We start from the raw sequence: 7,171 nt of genomic DNA on the forward strand, positions 1-7,171 counted from the left end.
TGGGGGTGGATGAACAGGACCCCGTGGTGTTGCCTCTAGATGAACAGGACCCCGACCGATCGAGCCGGTTGGGGCTGGATGAACACGACCCCGTGAAGGGCTGGATGAATAGGACCACCCCGTGGAGGGCAGGATGAACAGTAGAAGGTGGAGGGCAGGATGAACAGTAGCCCGTGGAGGGGTGGTTGAACAGGAGCCCGTGGATAGGGCTGGTTGAACAGTAGCCGGTGGAGTAGCGCGCGATGGAGGCTGGATGAACAGGAGCCCGTGGATGAACAGTCACAGGTGGAGGCTGGAGGAGGTCGACGGTGGATGAACAGTAGCTCGTGGAGGCTGGAGGGGGTCGACAGTGGAGATGAACAATATCCCGTGGAGTCCCGTTTTGCGGTACGCCACACCCCTCCCGATGAACAGGACCCCCGTTTCGACCGTAGCGCTCCAATACAAGTCCGTTTTGTCCGTTTTGCGGTACGCCACACCCCTCCCGATCAATAGGACCCCCATTTCGACCGTAGGAGGTCCGTTTCCTCCATTTTGCGGTACACCAAACCCCTCCCGATGAACAAGATCCCGTTTGGAACGTGGCCGGTTAAACACAAGGCCGTTTCCTCCGTTTTGCGGTACGCCAGGCCTCGTTTCCTTCGCCTGTTCCGTCCAAGACCTCCCGATGAACACGACTACGCATTCTGTTCCAACCCAGTCGGTTGGCTCCCACGCGTTCCGTTGCCTCCCCATGAACACGACGCATTCCGTTGCCTCCCCATGAACATGATGCATTCCGTTGCCTCCCCATGAACACGACGATGACACTGTTTCTCGTTCTAACCCAGCCATGTACATGAGCCCTGGCCGTACGTATGCGCGAGTAGGCGTTCGAGACCCCGCCCGTATGTACACATACGTGGCCGTATTTTCTTTCTTGCACCCTGGCCGCTGTACGTCCGTGTACATGCTACGTGCACGTCTCTACTACGACACATGCGTGCCTCTACTACGACACGTGCGCGCCTCTACATCGACGAGTATGTACGTACACGTTCGCGACCAGAATTACAATGCTACGTACGCTTAGACCAGGTGGGTCCCGACTGTCAGGAACTTCCTTGCCTGCGAATATGTAGCTAGTGGGTCCTAGCAATCAGGGGGCGAATCATTTTTTTTGCCCGGACGCACTTCCTTGCGTGTGAAGATGTAGCTGGTGGGTCCCAGCAGTCAGGGGGAAACATTTTTTTGCGAAATACAGTGGCCCGTCCGGTGGGTCCCAGCTGTCAGGTGGAGGAATCATTATTTTCCGCGTAATAAGGAGGCACTTCCTTGCTACGGCCGTGGACCCAGCTGACAGCCTCTCCACGTACAGTCCACGTCCGATGGAAGTCGTTCCTTGACCACGTTGACGACACCGCGCCGAGATCACCAAGGCGGTGGACGACGGCGAGGCCTAGGAAAAGGACGACACGAAAGCAGGGAAGACTCGGCAGTTGTTTCCCATGCAGAGGGGAGTATGACTGTACGAGGGTTTACTGGTTCGTTTGCCATCGCTGGAGAGTAACAGCAGGTGTGGGTGGGTAGAGGGATGGCTAGGCCAGCGATGGGAGTATGGTCGGGCGGTGAGGCCTGCGCGGCAGCACAGCTGGCCGCGAGGAGGAGGGAGCAGGCAGTCTCGGCGGCGCTTGTTTGAGCGGCTGGAGCAGGAAGAGCAGAGATTGAAGAAGCACGACGGCCGTTGGATGGACATCCAACAGTCAGTGCTTGTGCGTCAACCTTTTTTTAGGAAAGCCTCAAATCTGTGGAAAATAGCATACAACCCATCTACCATTATTTCTAATAATTTACAGCGCATTTGCTAATTCTTAAGGTTTTTTTGGAGCCCATATTCTTTTTGTTAGCATTACAGCCCATATTGTGGCAATGTTTAAAAAATTATACAAAATTTTGCATATTTCGGTGCGGTCCGAACTGTTTTTAATCCTGAAATTTCGACTCACCTTCAAACTGATTTTAAAAATAAATGTATATCAATATAAAATCCAACAAATTCTCCACGCATAAAAATTAATGTAATTTAAAATCTTGAAATGAAAAAAAAGATATTTGAAACAAATTGCCGGTTTGATGTGTTTTAAAAATGTACAACCCATTTCTCATTACTGATGGGCCATTTTCTTGGCCAGCCGAATGAAAGCTCTCCTCGCCTTGAAAGATTTGCAGCCCAACAGGCCTGACAAAGCGACTTGGCAAATCACAAAAAAACTGGGTTGTGGTCGTGGACCCAGCTGTCAGCCTCTCCACATACAGTACTCTTCCGATGAAAGTCATTCCTTGACCACGTTGACCACGCCGCGGGGAGAGCACCACGGCGGTGGACGACGGTGAGGCCTAGAAAGGGGACGACGCGGCAGTGGAAGCCCGCACGAAGAGGACTAGGAGGGTTGACTGGTTCGTCTACGGTGTGAGGATGCCGTCGCAGCAGGGCCTGGCCAGTGGTGGGAATAGTAGGGGGCAGTGAGCCCTATGCGGCAGCACAGCCGGCCACGGGAGGCAGGAGCATGCGGCACGACCGGTGCTACTTTGGGCGGCTGGAGCAAGAAGACCAGAGGTTGAAGAAGCACTACGGCCGTTGGATGGACATCGTACGGTCACTGGAGCTAGAATCGTTCATATTGACTAAGTTGACAAAGCCCTTCGTCCCCGCCAACTTAGTAGGCCCACAAGTCAGCCTCCCAGCAAGGTGGGTCCCAGCTAGCCGGGGGAGTATTCATTTTTTGTGCATAATAAGGAGGCACTTCCTTGCTGCCACCGTGGACCCAGCTGTCAGCCTCTCCACGTACAGTCCACGTCCGATGGAAGTCGTTCCTTGACCACGTTGACCACGCCGCGCCGAGAGCACCAGGGCGGTGGACGACGGCGAGGCCTAGGAAGGGGACGACGCGGAGCCGGTGAAGACGCGGCAGTGGATGCCCACGCGGAGAGGAGTATGAGGGTTCACTCGTTCGGCTGCGGTGTGAGGTTGTCGTCGCCGCAGGGCCTGGCCAGCGGTGGGAATAGTAGGGGCGGTGAGGCCTCCGCGGCAGCACAGCCGGCCACGGGAGGCAGGAGCAGGCGGCACGACCGGCGCTGCTTTGGGCGGCTGGAGCAAGAAGACCAAAGGTTGAAGAAGCACTACGGCCGTTGGATGGACATCATACGGTCACTGCAGCTAGAATCGTTTATATTGACTAAGTTGACAAAGCCCTTGGTACGTCAACTTAGTAGGCCCACAGGTCAGCTTCCGAAATGGTGCGCCCCAGATGTCAGGCGGAGGAATCATTTTTTGGGCGGGTGAAGCTAGAATATCCGAGATTGAAGAAGAAGCATGGCATCCGTTGGATGGACATCCAACGGCCACTGCTGCTAGAACCGTGTGTTGACTATAAGTTGACAAAGCCTTGCATACGCGTCAACTCTGTTTTTCTTAAGGGATGCGTCAACTTAGTAAGGCCAGAAGTGTGTGGCAGAGAACTTATAGCCCATTTGAGATTTGTAAGAATGTGTAACCCATTTTTGAATTCTAATGGAATTTACTACAACCCATTTACAGTTTGTTAAAAGTACAGCCCATTTCAACCAACCGTTCAAAACATAATTCGATAAAATTTCCCACATTTTGATGGGATCCGAAATATTTTTATCCCGAAATTTATAGTCAGATTAAATACAATTTCAATATAAATTTATATTACGTAAAAATCCAACGAAACATTGCGCTCGCAACAATTAATGAAATTAAAATTTTCAATATCCAAAAATAATATTTTATAAAGTAATCACGTGTTTGGTGCATTTTTTATAGGTATTGCCCAGTTTTTATAATTACATCCCATTTATTATTTCTTAAAGCCCATTTTCTTGTTAAGCCTAATGCATCCCTCCTAGGAAAGATTTGCAGCCCAGCGGGGCGGAGAATAACAACTTGACCTTGCTTGGGTATTCCTAAAAAAAGTATAGCTGGGCTAGCCATTTTTAGCTTGAAAAAAATTAATATCTGGGCTAGATATCTGGCCCGGGCTAGACGGGCAACAGCCTGCCCAGTTAATGCCTGCAGTGATGTTTTCGTTGTTGTTCAGAGGAGAAAAATTAATATCTGGGCTAAACATCGAAAAACTCTGCAGTGCTCACACCTCAAAAACACAAATACTGCTCGAGCTGCTTGGTCCCAGCTGTCGGCCGCTTCTTGTGCAATTCTCTCGTTTATTGACTACTACATAGGTTGACAATGGTGTGGGACCGTGATGTCAGGAAACCAGGGGGAAGCAAAATAAATTACTCCCGCGAGTGCTTCCACCTCTGCCTCGTTGTCTCCCGTGGGAACCCCTTTCCTCCCTTTTTTTGCTCGGGCAAGGACCAATGCATGCAGCACGTCCATGCGGTTATTAGGCAAGAAATAAAAGTGCTTTGCATGCTATGAATTGCGATGGCCTGCATGGGTAGCTAATAAGGCATCCTCTTAACTGCTGTGATTAAATGTTGTGTTTAGAAGAGAGAAATATTCTTCTTTTCCACCAATCTGCTTGCACCTAGGTCGTGATGCACCTTCTAATACGACCTATTCACCTAGACGGAGGGGGTATAGTTTAATACATATATATAATAAGGAGGCACTTGCGTACGTGAGGCTATGGACCTGGTGGGTCCCCATTGTCATCCTCTCCAAGTAAAGTCATCTCCTCGCCCGCGTGCGCTTTCCGCCCGAAACAGTCAGCGCCGCCCACCCCGCTTCCCGGTGCAGGCGATTGCTCCGCCTTCAAACGACACAAGTGTCGTCCGTCCATCTTCCGCCCACATTAGTGATACGCGGTTGCCGAGGCAGCTACTCCGGTGCCACACGTCTGTCCCTCCCCCCGCCCACCATTGCTATATAAACTGCTGCGCCGGCCATAGCCGCAGTCATTCGCATTTGTTCCCTTTCTCCTGTCCACACTACTACTGCCCACCATGGCTTCCTCGTGCTCCAGCGCTCTTCGGGACGGGAGGACGACAGACCAAAAGGAGCTGGCAGCCATTGCTGCCGACCGGCTGGCCGGCAGGCAGCCGGAGGACAACGACGTCCCAATGGAGAACATGGTAGTCGACGATCCGGCGCCAACCCCCTCCTCCACGCCATCCTCGCCGGTGCATTGCACCATGACCATCGGCGAGGCCCGTGCCCAATATATGGACAGTGTGAGGCAGATGCGTCAGGAGCAGTTACAGGAGGCGCAGGCCGACGCCGCCTACAACCACGATCTCCTCCAGGAGCACCTGCAGGCGGAGGAGCAGATCACCGTGGAGCGGGTGGAGCAGGAGGCGCTGCTCGACTCGTACCGCTCCGCCCGCAAGGGCCGCCTCGAGCACTGGCGGTACCGCATGCGGGTGGCGGAGGCTGCGGCTGCCTACAAAGAGGCTAGCAAAGAGGGCGATGAAGCGGGCGAGGCGCTGTTTGGCGAGACTGAGGACGAGGCAGAGGACAATGCTGGCTCCGACGAGTCCCCGCTCAGCTGGCGTCGACGAGGCCCTGCTCCGCCGAGGCCCCGCAGCGCCAACAATGAGGCAGAGGACACCGCCGGCTCCGCCGAGGCCCCGCCCTGCCAACAACGAGGCAGAGGACATCGTCGGCTCAGTCGAGGCCCCACCCTGCCAGCAACGCGAGGGAGGATTTCCACCGCTCCGCTAAGGTGCCGCCCGCTGGCAACGAGACAGAGGACATCGCCGGCTCCGCCGAGGCCGTGCCACACAGAATACGTGGAAGAGTAGAACACGGTAGGTCGCTGCCGCTCGGGTCCTAGTAAGGCCACCGCTGCTACCCTCCTGTTGAAGCCAAGCTAGGCGGGTTGACCATTGACGGCCGGTGAGCTTCTTGGTGTCGACGTGGAGTCGGGGAGTTCTGTTGGAGAATAACGCTGCTTCTACTTAACTGCTGGTGCAGTTGGCTGACTGACACGTGGGCCCAACAGGCCACATGTCAGTTATGCAACTGCACTTGCAGTTAAGTCACTGAAGCTTCTGTTCGGCTCAGCAGGACACAGTTGGGTAGCTTCGGTTAATTAATTATACCTCCAGCGCACCACTTTTTAGTTGAAGAATGTATGAAATGTAATGAAATCTGGCATGTTTATATGAAATCTGATCGTGTATGAATGAATTTATTTCGATTAGTTCGAATTCCTGTATCACTGGCATTGGATGAACATGCAAAACAATACGTAGTTGCATTATTCCCAGGGTGATCACGTCGTTTGCAGCAGTTTCACATGTACTCCCTTCGGTCCTTTCTAGTCAGCATACAAGTTTTGTCTGCAGTCAAAGTATCTCTACTTTGACAAATCTTATACAAAAAAGTATGCACTTTCACAATGTGCGAAGTAAAAAGGAACAGAAGGAGTACAAAGAGTTTGAGCAGCTTTTTAGCATTTCTGTACATTGCAATCAAACACACATGCCTGACAATTCATAGAGAACATTCAAAACAATCGATGATTATGCATCTCAGCGACTCACATGTTGTGATAGTCTGGCTTATTAGGGATGATAGACTACTCATATCAATAAGGAATTCCTTCTTTTCCGGGAGCCCATTCGGATAGAACTCCAAAGTTAAGCGTGCTCAGCTTGGAGTAGTGTCAGGATGGGTGACCGACCGGGAAGTTGCTCCCAGGTGCGCACGAGTGAGGACAAAGTGCGCAGAAAAGACTAGTATTGATCTGTGGGGCCAGTCTAGATCCCGCCAGGAGTAACGACCACCGGCGGGTGTGTCCAGGGTGTTACAAGTTGGTATCAGAGCCGACCCTCATGGTTACACGGATGTTTGCGGACAAGTGCGCGGTCATGTTGTTCATGAGGTTTGTGACCCGTCGTGGCACACAGCATGGTATATGTACCGGACTGGATGCACAGACGTTTGTGCCAAGAGGGAACGTTCCTGTGGACCGACGAGGACGTCGGTTCCTCTGAGTGGGGGTGTATGTGATAGCCTGGCTTATTAGGGATGATAGACTACTCATATCAATAAGGAATTCCTTCTTTTCCGGGAGCCCATTCGGATAGAACTCCAAAGTTAAGCGTGCTCAGCTTGGAGTAGTGTCGGGATGGGTGACCGACCGAGAAGTTGCTCCTGGGTGCGCATGAGTGAGGACAAGGTGCGCAGAAAAGACTAGTA

Source organism: Triticum dicoccoides, chromosome 2A (assembly GCF_002162155.2).
Source record: "Triticum dicoccoides isolate Atlit2015 ecotype Zavitan chromosome 2A, WEW_v2.0, whole genome shotgun sequence".
In the NCBI taxonomy this organism is placed as follows: domain Eukaryota; kingdom Viridiplantae; phylum Streptophyta; class Magnoliopsida; order Poales; family Poaceae; genus Triticum; species Triticum dicoccoides.